Source organism: Herpailurus yagouaroundi, unplaced genomic scaffold, assembly GCF_014898765.1.
Source record: "Herpailurus yagouaroundi ecotype Mexico unplaced genomic scaffold, PumYag 182, whole genome shotgun sequence".
Taxonomy (NCBI): domain Eukaryota; kingdom Metazoa; phylum Chordata; class Mammalia; order Carnivora; family Felidae; genus Herpailurus; species Herpailurus yagouaroundi.
The window spans coordinates 23,043,487-23,058,594 of record NW_024412413.1 but is presented as its reverse complement, the minus strand read 5'-3'; the positions used below and the strand labels follow the sequence as shown (position 1 = coordinate 23,058,594).

Here is a 15,108-nt window from a genome sequence, read left to right as displayed (position 1 = left end):
CTGGAACTCCAGCCAGCATTTTCTCATTCCAGATAGGAAGAAAGAAAGACACAAGAAACAAAGAGAGGATACCAGATAAGCCATTGCCCTTTTTTTTTTCTTATTATTAATGTAACTTTACCAGAACACCCACCTAATAACCTCTCCTTATATCCACTGGCTAGAATTCAATCATATATCCTTCCCACCTTCTGGGCAAGCTGGAAAATCTAGCATATTTTAGCTAAGCATGATGCATCTCTAATAAAATCAGGATTCCATATTTTTAAAAAGGAGATAGGGGATACTGTCTTGCCCAATTTATCTAATACTAATATCAGATACTTAATTTCTACAATAAACAGAGGAGTCATCTTGAAAAAGATGACTGTCATAGCTTGCTAATTACCTTTGTGCCCACCTAGAAATTAATCTTTCTCTTAGTTCTCCAGAGTGGTTTATAGAGATTATCTTCTTAAAGAGGCAACCCTTCCATTGGTATCTATTCCACCCTGCCAGGACTCCAACTTGGCTTTTGCAGACCAGGTCTTCATTTAGCTGACTACACAGATGATTCCAATTATTCCTCACTGGCCTCTGTAGGAGGAAACACTTCTCAGAACCCCATCGTTAGGATCACCATTGCTGCTGGACGGCCCCAGGATCAGAACCCTGCCTGCCTATTGCCTCTACATAATACATACTGTAGAATTGATATTTGGGGAACCTTTTTTGTTTTTCACTTAGAAAATTTTCTAAGAATCCTTTAAGCATTCATTAGCTCTTTCAGGCTCCCAGGGAGCAATTTTGGTACATTTCACCCTAGCCAACAACTTCTGTGAGTACCATTCCAAGGACTAATTTACTAAATGGTCCCTCAGTTGCCTGAAAGACTTACACAGCTTCAGAAAGTGCCTGACTTACTCCCATGGAGTGGCCCATCCACTGAGAAGATCTAACTGCAAAAAAAAAAAAAAATCATAGAATTCCTGTTGTTGCTAATTATTTTCTAATACTACTTGAGGAATGGGTAAGTATGAAAGTCAGCAATTTGTCCTAAAAACCAAATGTGTAGCCACCTGGGACAGAGCCACAAAAAAAACAGATACATACACATACTCCACATCTTTCCCTCTCATCCAAGTCAAATGCTTTCCTTTTGTTTTCTAAATAAAATAGAACTTGCATCCACTATGAGAAAGATAAGCCTTCAATTTTGGTTTGAATTTTTTTTTCCTCCTTCATGGAAATGGCTCCATGAAGCTTTCAACTTGTCAGATATAATCTGTTTTGGCCACACAGTCTTGAGGGGGTGACAGCCACAGAATCTGTGGTGTCAGATGAAAACTGCACAGAATGCAAAGGCAAAGGCATCACAGAGGTGATGAACATGAAGTTCCCCCTCTCTGAGAAGGGATGAACAAGACACTGGACCTGGAAGGAGCAGTTGCAACAAATGACATGGGCCTCTGTGGACAGAGTGTAGCCCAGAGCCTCAGCTGGCCATGTGGACAATTCCCTAAGGCTGCATGTCCTCACGTCTCTCTTGTCACTCCCACTGAGACATTTTGGAAAGAAGGCCAAATCATCCTTCATCAGGGTATGCTGATTCAGACAGACAGCTAAGCTGAGATGGCTTTGGTGAACACACTCTATGGGATGAAATGAGTTCCCCTGTGGTCTGCTGCCCTGTTGCTGTTAAACTGAAACCAGAGAAGCTCAGAGTTGCTAAGAGATTGTCATCTTGCTGGGGGAAGAATTTACACGATTGGCGCCCTCAGGCAAGTAGTGCTGAATCTGTCAGTATTCAAGATTGTGTAATTTTTTCAACTATTTCTTTATTTTAGCCTATGTAGAGTACAGCCTTCTCTTCGCACTCACGGAGTGGGCATTTACAGCACTGTCAGTTCTGAAGAAGAGCTCAGATTGCCTACCAGAGGTGTGGGTTCAAGGGGTGACCTAGGGGCAAAACTGGGGAAAGAAGGCAAACTGGCAGCTCCGAGAACGGACAGGAAAAGCATCAGAAAAGAGATGAGCTAAGGCAATAGTAGAAATGAGGACGTCTTCCTAGAAACTGGGAGTCATGACAGCTAGGGTCTGAAATTTGCAGAGCAGTCCAACAGTGAGTTTTGCACTAGGAATAAAGGTCAGATTAAATGGCAGGGCAGAAACAAGATGTATGTAGGTTGTATGTTGCTCAATGTGCCCTTCTTCTTTTCTGCTAATCAGAAAATTAATGTCCACATCCCCAAATGATGGAGCAGGGGCTAATGTAGGCCTCACACACCTTTGCCGTAACTTGTGGGATCAGAGGAACATCTGATTCAAACACAGCAAAATCACCAGCAGCCATCTGATTCGCTCTCTCTCTCTCTCTCTCAAATTAAAATAAAAGATACTTACTGATTGCAGCTAGTCAAATAGTGTTGGGCACTAGATCTCTAAAGTCATAGAGAATTGGGACCAGAGTCAATGCCACAACAATCCAAAGTCACATGCAAGCCAGAGTCATGGGAGAGCAGAAATGATGAGCCTTTGAAGGAAATGGGTATGGAAAGGCAAACTAAGATATGCAGGGAGTAACAAAAGTGAGAGCCCGTGTGATCCCAGAAAAAAAAAAAAAAAGGAGAAGTGGGGAAGGTAGCTGTTTTCCAGTTTTCCAGTTCCCAAGAGGTATGAATCTTATTCCCTCAGTTGAGTTCCCTGAGATCCCCTACATCCTTATAATATAACCAAAAGCCTTGATCCTGTGTAGCCCCTGACACTCAACATATATCTCATTGTTGTAACAAGCCAGTCATCGCAGACAGATTCTTTGGATTGCAAAGAACAAAGACTCACTCAGGCATCCCTAAGAGAGAGTGAATTATCATAAAGATATACAGAGAAGCTTCTGAGAACCAAGACAGGTTAAGGATGAGCTTGTCTCTGTTTCTCTGCTTCTTGTAGAGCCTTCACAGTCTGTCTCTGATGGTGCCTCTGTCCCTCACAGGGCCTTGCTCCATTCTCCTGTCTATACCAACTGGTTTATTCTTTCCCTCCACTCTGCAAAGCTTTCCTCTACCTCAAAGATTCTGCATCCTCATAGCTTTTGCTTCTTCATAACCTCAGTCTGTTAGAACTCTTCATGACCCTACCTTGCCTCACAGCTTCTCTTTATAGATTCCTTCTTCTTCAGATCTCACTGCTAACAGTATTTTCTAGTTCAACTTCAAAAGAGAGAATATGATTAGCCATGCTTATCCTTTTGCACCAGGTCATGGGTTGGCCAGCCTCTGGTTTGACTATTCTTGGATCAAAGCCCAACCCTTTTATACAACCAGCTCCAGAGTCCCACAATACAAAACATGACAGTCTAGGCCTGCCTATTTAGAATGGGCTCTAAGCAAGCAGATACCATTACAGACATTTTTAATATGCCAACCCCTCCTTGTCACAAATATCTTTGATACAGCCCACTGTCTTCCAAGAAGTAGTTAATTATGTGATAAGGCAAACTACCTTGTGATATTAACAATCACAATATTAACAACTAACAATCATGTTGTACTTTTTTTCTTTCCATTTTTCAAATTTTCTAAGTAATATGTCTTACTTTTATAATCAGGACTATCACATTATGTATTAAGAAACAGATATAGGGGCGCCTGGGTGGCTCAGTCGGTTGAGCGTCCGACTTCGGCTCAGGTCACGATCTCACGGACCGTGAGTTCGAGCCCCGCGTCGGGCTCTGGGCTGATGGCTCAGAGCCTGGAGCCTGCTTCCAGTTCTGTGTCTCCCTCTCTCTCTGGCCCTCCCCCATTCATGCTCTGTCTCTCTCTGTCTCAAAAATAAATAAACGTTAAAAAAAAAAAAAGAAACAGATATAGCATCATTCATATAAAAAGTATACATTGAGCATCAACCATGTACCAGGCTCTATGCTAAACACTGCAAATATAGCAGTGAATGTGGGGTGGGGGGGGAGGGAGGTGGGGGAAGCTTTCATCATGAAACATGGATGATCACATAATTTATCAGCAAATCAGGACACTTTTGTGAAAAGGGGGTGCTATTAATAATCAGACCAGGACAAACATGAGACTGTGCTGAATAAACCAGGACATATGGCAAATGTTGCCACTTATGTATGGCAGCTAACAGTTTAACATTCCTGTGTATTTGAGCAGAAGACTACCATATACAAGGCCTTAGCTCTCTCCTCAAAAATTAATTTCTAGGGGCACCTGGGAGGCTGGGTCAGTTGAGCGTCTGACTTTGGCTCAGGTCATGATCTCACAGTTTGTGGGTTCGAGCCCCACACCGGGCTCTGTGCTGACAGCTCAGAGCCTGGAGTCTGCTTCAGATTCTGTGTCTCCCTCTCTCTCTGTTCCTCCCCTGCTCGTGCTCTGTCTCTCTCTCTGTCTCAAAAATAAAGATTAAAAAACATTTTTAATACAAATTAATTTATAAAATCAAGAAATTCAGAGAATATGACAGGCAGGTATTCGAGGACCAGGAAGACTTTAACCATCCACATCTCAGCACCCTCATCCTACACTTTAGAAAACATCCAGGGCTCAGGGGCGCCTGGGTGGCGCAGTCGGTTAAGCGTCCGACTTCAGCCAGGTCACGATCTCGCGGTCCGGGAGTTCGAGCCCCGCGTCAGGCTCTGGGCTGATGGCTCAGAGCCTGGAGCCTGTTTCCGATTCTGTGTCTCCCTCTCTCTCTGCCCCTCCCCCGTTCATGCTCTGTCTCTCTCTGTCCCAAAAATAAATAAACGTTGAAAAAAAAATTAAAAATAAAAAAATAAAAAAAAAAGAAAACATCCAGGGTTCCAGGAATGGGTAGAGAAGGGATCTAGCATTGATTGATCACTTACTAGATGCCAGCTACAGGGTTGGATACTTTCCATATGTAATCAAAATTAATCTCATGACAACTCTGTGATGTGGGTATTATTATACCCATTTTGGTGACGAAGAAACAAAGGCTCAGGGAGTTCAATTACATGGCCCAAACGAACACATCTAGTGTTGGGACTAAAACGTAAATCTAGACAACTCTACTACCTCTAGCCACCTCTCAAAATTAAATTTGAGATCTTAAAGTACAGAAACATTATAACCCCTAGTGTCTCCTAAAGTAAATGTGAATAGTGATGCGGCTGTCATAAAAAGTCAAGTTTTAGTGGTCATTTCTTCCATATTACCAGTTTCTCAGCTTATGCCAAGCAGAAACGGAGAAAATGAGCTTAACTGGATGCTGTTTCTTGGAGCATTTCTCATGGTCTCATGTAGGTGGTATCTGAATTTGCCATGTAATTTGAAAATGAAATTTTTGAAGGCAATTAAAAGAAAACTACTGAAGAGTGGGGTTAGCCCAGGAAAAAACACCCAACATGCTGAAAAGCATTTGGAACTAATTTCCTATCAGTTGAGTCAAAAGAGAATAATTCCAGTGATACCAGATTGGTTAATTAGAGAGAGATGTCAAATTCTGTTTTGACAAATATCATCACAGGTCAAATCTCTGTTGACTTTAATGGGATTTGACCTGTATCAACTTTCTCCAAATCATGAAAGAGTTTAAAAAGTAGATTCGCTAGGAGGATTTTGCTGTTTGTTTGGGCCTTTCCAATTGTTACAGTCTATACATATTGCCAAATTAAAGGCACTCTGAATCAAAAAGTCACAGAGGGCAGAAAGATTCTCAAAAAAAAAAAAAAAATCACTTCTAAGATGTTTTTCACTGCCCCGTGCTAGCAAAAATCATTTACGGACTAACATTAAAAGAATGTCAAAAAACAAAAAACAAAAAACAAAAAACAAAACAAAACATAAAAACAGCACAGAAAATGAAATTGCATCTGTGATTTGTTTCATCTCTGCTTCAGATCACAATCGTGCATTTTGGACTAAATGTCCTTAGAGGAGTCGCACTGTAGATACTGCAATTGGAAGACCCCCTTGTGACATAGAAAGTTTCTTTTTATCCTAACATCTTTCCTGAAACAAAAGGACCTTCACAATGATATGTTTTGAAAATGTTGCAATTAAAGTTCAGGCTTATTTCCTTATTGTACTTAAAATTTGGGAGATGAGGAGATGGAAGAAGTTTGATAAGGAAAGGAACTTTAAGATTTGAATGTTTAGGTTCAGAACAAATAAAATGGGTAATTTCATCTAAGGCAAAAGGAAAACAAGATCCTTTTGTTCCAAATAGGTAACTGATGTATCCATTCCATGACTTGCACTGTTCTTTACCTTTTGATCTCGGGGCTGCAATTCAAGCCAATGTTTTAAAATACTCAAGGTCTTGGGCGCCTGGGTGGCGCAGTCGGTTAAGCGTCCGACTTCAGCCAGGTCACGATCTCGCGGTCCGGGAGTTCGAGCCCCGCGTCAGGCTCTGGGCTGATGGCTCAGAGCCTGGAGCCTGTTTCCGATTCTGTGTCTCCCTCTCTCTCTGCCCCTCCCCCGTTCATGCTCTGTCTCTCTCTGTCCCAAAAATAAATAAAAAACGTTGAAAAAAAAATTCTTAAAATACTTAAGGTCTTTATACTCACTCAGTTTCTTACATTAGCTGGAAAATAAAATCTTCTTTCGTGTTGTGTAGCTGATAACAAAAACTGGCTACTGCAAGAATGCCCCCACCGAATTCACAGCTGGCTTTGCAGAGCTGAATTGTATAGAAATAAATGTAACTACTTACTGTCTTGCTGAATTATGGATTTTAGAAAACTGTTTAATAATGAGGAAAACACTTCAGACAGCTTCTATTGAATTTTGCATGCACAGAAAACTAATGTGAAACAGGAACTGATAACAGATTTTGTTGGGAAAGTTAAATTGTAATTTTATGATCATTTAGAAGTGGGAGATAGCTTCACAAGGACAAACCCCACAATTATCTATATGTTAGGTGTCTTGGACGTGTGTAATTATATTTTTAAGCAGTCAAATTCTTCTTTACCTGCAACGTTATAACTTTTGATACTTCAGGGTCTTTTATTTAGTTTCTCAATCTACAAAAAATAACAACCCTCCAAATGTTTGCTACTTCAATTGCTCAAATGTTCAGGAGACTGGATTATCACCAGAGTCACTGATTATAAATTCCTCAGATGTATTCATCTCTGTATCTTCCAGGAAACTTAGCAAAGTTACAGCCACAAAGCAGACCCTCATAAATGTTTTCTCACTTATATTTGAAGTCATATGGCAAACCTACAGACTCACAAGAATTCTGTTTATTTGTTACTTTTAAATTATTTATCCACTTAGATTTGCTGATAGTTCACTAAATGTCACTTTGCAAAGTGACTAGGATAAACCAAGTACAGTCTTCGTGCTGTGGCAGCTCCCAGTCTAACGTGAGGGAAACAAATAAGGAAACCAAGAAATCATAAGACTGTGTGTGGTAAATCCCAAGCATGATGGAAACATATGAGAGAAGCTCATAACTTATTCAGAGAGAAGGACCCAGAGCTTTGGTGGAAGTGATGTCTAACCTGAAACTGTATGCACAAGCAGTGAAAAGAGAGGGGAAAGAGTGTCTTGGCAGAAGGAAAAACATATTGCAAAGGTCAAGACTTAACAGAAAAACCATGTTTTGGGGAACTGCAGACAGCTTCGAGTGGCTGGAGAATAGAGTGTGCAGTGAGTAGGGGCAAAGGCTGGTACTGAGGTGGAAAAAAGGGAGGAATTTTGGAGAGTGTTGGGAACCAGGCTAACTCATCCTTTACATACAACCCAGAATACACATTTTGGATATCTCTGTGTTCTTTTCCATTGCAATGAGTTTGGACTTACCCTAGCCCCCAATCACTAGGAGACATTACTAGGGCCAAGAGAAACAAGAATATGCTTTAAAACTGAGTCATATAATTCAGAAACTATTCTTTGATTCCAAATGGTTTCAGCATATGGACACAAACACATAATATACTTCTTTTCCTTCTTCCACTCTCCCTTCCTTCACCTCTCTTAATCCTCACTAAATTCTGATCCTAAGTATGTAAGTAACTGTATGAAAGGGGGAAATTGTGTAAGGCAAGATAGGTATAAGAGGATATTAATTTTGAAAAGGTAATTGTGGGTACACTCTACCCAGAAGTCTACCTCTATGAGCCCCCAAACTATATTTTAATAATCAAATCTCTCTGTTCTATATGCTGAATCCACATGGAATTTTCAATAAGCTTTTGCCAAATCATAAAACATAAACACTAATATTGCTTTTTCATCAAACTAGATATACCCACAATAAGTCTTTGCTGTTAAGCAAATAAAATGACCTGACCTCTCCAGTGAACAGATTAATAAAACATACCCAAACCTTTACATTTTTTCATACCATTTTATCCTAATTTTTACTTCCAGGAAGTTAAGTTCAAGAAATAAATAAGGACATGCAAAAGATATGGCTAAACATCATCACATTTTGAAGACCATCATGATGAACATTACAATGACGAAACATCATCAAAAAATATTCCCATCATGGCCAATTTCTAGCTACCAACATGAAGTCACTGAATACAGAATTAGGAAGAGACACACATATTGGCTCCAACAACACCACTACAAAGAAAACACATGGACACATCTTACACACACACACACACACACACACACACACACACACACATTAGAATTAGTCTTGTGGTCTTCCAAACCGCCACAGGATCCAGAAGGAAAAAAGTGGATATTGTGAGCACATTGATGTTCTAGGGTGTTCTCTTTCAAACCTGGCAAATCCAACAGAGTTTTCTTTTTTTTTTTTTTTAATTTTTTTTTTGTTTATTTATTTTTGAGACAGAGAGAGACAGAGCATGAGTGGAGGAGGGGCAGAAAAAGAGGGAGACACAGAATCCGAAGCAGGCTCCAGGCTCTGAGCTGTCAGCACAGAGCCTGACGCGGGGCTCCAACTCATGGAACGCAAGATCAAGACCTGAGCCAAAGTCAGACGCTCAACCGACTGAGCCACCTAGGTGGCCCCCAACACAGAATTCTCTTAAACAAAGAGAATTATCTCCCTAAAAGAAACTCTACCAATAGCTTAAAAAAATTTATTTGTTCTCACTTATTCCATACATGATACACAGATATAAAGAAAAATAAAATTATTTCTGAGTCATTGGTTTGGGAATTTTTTACTTTCTTTTGGTTAATCTATATTTTCTAATTTTTCCATAATAAATACTGATTGCTTTTATAATAATAAAAATTATTTTTATGTTTGTGTGTGTGTGTGTCTTCCTTGAATAATTCTTACAAATTCTTCTTATATTAATCTAAGATGAACGGGAGAGGCAGAATACACAATCATTTGGTCGCCAGGTTTCTGGTCATTCCCAGCACCTGTGACAATCTTCCTTTATCTTTATTAGTTTCTCTTCATTTTGTCTTAGAAACCTTACTTGGCATTGACTGGCAAAGTTCCTTGGAAATCTACATGTTCTTATAGGTTTCCCTTTACACCACTGCCTCCTCCAAATCTGTGCCTCAGGCAAATCTGATTAATGTCCTCTCAACTCCTCCCGTGGCCACTGGTTAATGTCAAAAAATGGAAATACAGTAATTCTTCAAGGAAAATTTTTTTTCCTGATTTCCTCCATTAAGTTGTCTGAAGAAGAAAAATACTTTAATAAAAAAATTGGTAGTCAGTTCTTTGATTTTCATCTTCCATCTCATTTCCATGATCTGAAATTTAATCCTCAGGGTACATAAGAAGGTTTTCTCCATCTATGAAAATGCAGAGGTTGAGAGGATCATTCAACTCAGAAAAATACCTTAAATGAGCAATGTGCATGAGTGTACTTCTAAAATGTAAGGCTAAATAAATATAAGGTATTATTACAACATTGTAGTATATCTAATATTCATTTGTACTTAGTATACATGAGTTTTCTAGGAGAGGTTGTCATTTGTGTACAAACTTCTATTTATTTTAATATCATCCTTCAGCATAATGCATTTGTAATTGATTGCCCTTAGTATTAGAATAATAAAAATTTTCATTTACATTTTTAACTGGAATAAATTAATTGCAATTCTTCCTAATTGTCTGCTTATAACCCAAGTTATTTTTCAAAGTGGATTCTAAAATAACAAACACATAAATCCAAATTATTCTACTGAAGGCAAAAATAAAGCATGAGAACAAAATTATAAGCATTTTAGAGGACGTTTGACACAACTTTATTAACACTGTGATATTCCCCTACATATCAGGTAACCTCATCCCAGGCCTGAGTGCTTTGTCAGATAACGAAGGAATATTCACCGAATTGAAAAGAAATGGAGTACGACATTAGATTACAACTTTCGTATACAGGAGAAGTACATCATAGCAATGCCTTTTCTTCCTTTTATCTGCTTCCCCTTTCCCTTCAGGCAAAAATATAAATGAAAAATGCCTTCTACCTTCAATCAAATACCAAAGATAAAATGCCGATTGCCTGCCTGACTGCTTACAATGGAGGTGTAACAAATGTTAATCTATTTCTGTGGCCAACAGAGAGGGGGAGCTGGGAAGAAGAGAAGGGGATTTGAAGAGCTTTTCCTCGGTGGCATTTCTGAGACTTCAAAATGCTCTTAGAAGCTACTTAACAACAAAATCAGTTGATCCCATTGTTGTGGCTCAGAATCCTGTTTCAGTATATCAGCCGAGTGAGGAGGCTAAGGTGTTGGAGTGGTATTAATACATTGCCCGTGGATATTTCCAAAACTTTTAATTACAGCACTTTAAAGAAGCGTTATGAACATCCTCCAGCCTGCCACAAGCCGGGCAAGGCTCACCACTGCGAAAATCAAAGCCCAGATCTTGACCTCAGAGGATCCCACCAAGTTTATTTCTGAAACTAACTGTGCTCAGCTTTAGTTTCAACCCCTCTTTATGGTGGGAGTATGTATAGGAGACCCTCTCCCTTTCATCCTGGATTCCATACCATAGGGAAGGGGGCTCCCCATTGTGCTGTTTTAGTATCTAGTCGTACTCCTTTGCTGCAGCTGCCGGTGTCCAGTCCTGAACACTAACACCCACCAGGGCAGCCCTGATCCACAACCATCACCTCTGAGGGTTCAGATCCCACTTGGTTCTTGGTTGAAAAGAGAAAGAAAAGGAGGAATGTGACAGAGAGCATCCTTCCTCTTTTCCTGCGATGGTTAATTTTAAATGCCAAACTGACTAGGCCATGGTGCCCAATTTTTTGCTCAAACATCAGTCTAGATGTTGCTATGAAGGTATTATTTAGATTAACATTTAAGTCAGTAGACCTGGAGTAAAGCAAATGGGCCTCTATAATGTCAGTTGTCCTTATCCAATCAGCTGAAGGCCTCCAGAGAAAAGACTGAGGTCCCACAAAGAGGAAGGAATTCTGCCCCCACACTACCTTCAGGCTCAAACTGCATCATCAACTCCTACCAGAATTTCCAACCTGTCCGGCCGCCCGACAGATTTTAGACTTTCCAGCTCCCACAACTGCATGAGCCAATTCCTTAAATTCCTTAATTCCTGTTTGCTGTGCTTGTCCTATTGGTTCTGCTTCTCTGAAAATTTCTGACTCATACACTTCCCCAGAAGATTTCCCCTCTTATGGGACAGCATACAGGGCCTAAAAGGTGAACCTGTTCACTCAGGATCCCAATTGCCTCAACAAATGGATCATCCAAACCTGCAAGGTACAGGTTGTGAAGCCCAATCGTGTGACTCCATTCTGACCAGCCTCTGGATCTTTGACACTGACCCTAAGGCTTGAAAGGAAATCAGCAGCAAGAGACCTTGCCATATTGCTGCTTCACACTCAGTGACCAGGGGACTTTGGGTCTTCTCCAAACCCAAGGAGATATTCTCCTTCTCTCTCCCGCCTTGGTCACTGCTCCTGAGGACAAATAGCTCCTCCGTTTAGCGAGAACCTATCATCTGACAGACTATGGAACTAGTAAGTAGGCCACTTCTGGACACATGTCTGTATCCACCATACACTTCATAATGATTGATCCTCAATATAGACAATAAGACCAAACTGTAGCATGATTCCATTTCTCTGCTTGCCTTGGAATGAACAGGAGTTTGGACAGGAAAACACACCCAGTGTCTACCTTGAGGCTTTTCATTCTCTCTGGCTGTTTAGTCTGAACTCTGGGCTGTTCTCTACAGGCATAAATCAAACTCTGGAATCATCCTTCTAAATTCATTAATAATTCGGAGTCCTGACTCTCCAAACCAGGATGTCTTCCTGATCTATACTCTTTCCATGTGGCCTTAATGTGTTTTACTATTCTTCCTCATTTAAGAGCAAAAACCAGTTTTTCATATGCTTTTTTGAGAGGGAGGGGATAGTTCAAAGTTTTTTAATTGCTTATGTTCAATACAAACCAAAGCATCTAAATTCACAATACAACTTTCATTAGTCTTGAGTATTTTTATATTATTTATATGAGCACTATCAGTTTATTAACACCTACTATCTTTAGCATACACATGCAAATTATTTTCTAGCTATTGCTAATAGTAAGTGAGGTAGGGTATTCTATAAACACTAAATTATCAGGGCACCTGGGTGGCTTAGTCAGTTAAGCCTCCGACTTTGGCTTAGGTCATGATCTCATGGTTCATGAGTTCAAGCCCTGAATCAGGCTCTGTGCTGACAGCTCAGAGCCTGAAGCCTGCTTCGGATTCTGTGTCTCCCTCTCCCTCTGCCCATCCCCTGCTCATGCTCTATGACTCTCTCTCTCTCTCTCTCTCTCTCAAAAATAAATATTGACAAAATTTAAAAATAAGTAAATAAACAAAATAAAAAAATAAATGCTAAATTATCATTCAATGAGTTATTTGCTGCTGTTCCTTTTCTGCCCTTTCTTGTTGGTGAATTGTATCTTGGGCCACTTGCTGCATTTTCTTCAGTTTTTCCAGGCTCAGAAATTTTAAGGGTTAAAGTTTGGGTTTACACAGCACCATTGCAGTTATATCTTCCACAGACAACTTGATTTGGAAGAATTTTCTGGAACATTGACTTCACTTCGCCATATCTGAATTGCTGGATACAGCTAAGTTTTTTCCTGAAATTTCTCCTGGTCTTTTTCATGGGAACGTTAGGCATCCAACCTGGTGTTACCAAGATGACTGACAGTTCTTGACTCAAGCTTACAAGAGGAAAGATTCATCTCTTCCCAGGTGGCTCCAGTTTTGTTTTGTTTTTTATTTTTTAATGTTTATTTTTGAGACAGAGAGAGACAGAGCATGAACAGGGGAGGGTCAGAGAGAGGGACACACAGAATCTGAAGCAGGCTCCAGGCTCCAAGCTGTCAGCACAGAGCCCCACGCGGGGCTTGAACTCACAGACCATGAGATCATGACCTGAGCCGAAGTCGGATGCTCAACCAACTGAGCCACCCAGGCGCCCCAGCTCCAGTTTTTCATATGCTTTGTTTCCCTATTCTCTCTTTACCATTTTCCCTTTCTTTGTTTAGTCTCCCTCCAATATGGATTTGACCTGAATTATTCCAGTAACTACATTTTCCTTCTATTTCACATTTGCTCTATAGACCAAAATTCAATATATTTCTTTTCCATTCACTGTATTCTGGATTTTTTTTTCTCTTACACCATAAGTTAAGGGACAACCTGGGAAAGTTTGAATTACAAGTAGCCAATTGGCTTATCTACCTCATCTATACTTATTATTTTTATTCACACAAATAGGGCACCAAAATTCTCTGGGAAATCAGCTGTGTACTGTCCAGGTACAAGAAAGAAGTTGTGTAAGATTCCCTGAGAGATTTAAAGCTATCATCATGGTAACTTAGAAATAACCAACCGCAACTGTTCCATGGAGGCCCAAGACTCAGTTAATTACCACTACTAAATTAATCCAAGAGACTCTAACCAAATGCCCAACTGAGTTGTAAAAATAATCACTAAATAACCAAAAGGTCTTCCAGAAGACAAGAGAGCATCACTTGGACCTGCCTATAATAGCAGAGGCTGAATTTCTCCTTTCTGGTTTCCTTCTAGTTCACCGGAAAGCTGGTTATCCCTAAGGAGAAATGGAAGGAAAAGGATTTCTGACCACAGGATCATCACCCAAAAGTGAGGCTCTCCTTAGAGAGTGAGCCACACTTCCTGGAGAAAACACAGCAGCCCATGAATCATGAAATAGAAAAATCTGCAGGCTAACTGATGACTTGGCCTCAGAAAGAAAAGGAATCATGGGTAATCACCCTGGCCTGGCAAAATGTATGAAGCTTTCCTGACAAAGCTAAAAGTAGAATTTAATGTCCAGCAATACAAAACAATTCTTAAAAATGCAAAATATAGACATGATCTGAGTTCAAATTCTGACGTGCCATTTACTAGATGTGTCATCTTGCTGAGCTTATCTAAGCCTCAGTGTGCTTATCTGTAAGTGGGAGTAATCATAGAATTGTAGTAAGGATTAAATAAAAATAAATAAAAATAAATAAAATAAAAATCATCTAAATTAAGTACTTAATTAAATAAGTTGCACATGGTACATGCTCTTAAAATGTCATGACTGACTATTATGTATGAAAGATCCTTTTAACAGTGATCCCATGCACCAACCACTCCCAACTTGTGCTGAGAAATTTGGAAAACAACTGTATCATCAGAAAAAGCCTTGGGTTTTAAGATACTTCTCAAGGACTGGTCAAAAAACTGAAAGAACTGAGGGTAGCATCAGTGTAAGAAATTTGAAAGATGAAAGAGGAATCAAAATCCAGGAAGTGAGGAGCTGGTGTTATTAGATGGTGTCAGAGAATGGGTTTTGGCTTTTTGAGTGACTGTTTAAGATCTCAGAGCAGGGCACCTGGGTGGCTCAATCTGTTAAGCAACTGACTCTTGATTTCGGCTCAGGTCATAATCTCACAGTTGGTGAGTTCAAGCCCCACATAGGGCTCTGTGCTGACAGCATGGATCTTCCTTGCTGACAGCACAGAAGGATTCTTCCTCTCTCTGCCCTTCCCCCGCTTGCACTCTCTCTGTCTCTCAAAATAAATAAATAAAAACTTAAAAAAAAAAAAGATCTCAGAGCAATGGATACCTGGCCAGAGATAAGGCTGGTGTATGGGAAAACCCACTGTGCATCAGTAGGAGAATGAAAAACATATGGTAGTCTATTCATAT

General features: G+C 40.0%; 1 pseudogene; it reads right to left on the bottom strand.

The window, feature by feature from the left end:
* Positions 1-12,783: 12,783 nt before the first annotated feature.
* LOC121040048 (BBSome-interacting protein 1-like) lies at positions 12,784-13,048 on the bottom strand (annotated as a pseudogene).
* Between the last annotated feature and the right edge of the window lie 2,060 nt (positions 13,049-15,108).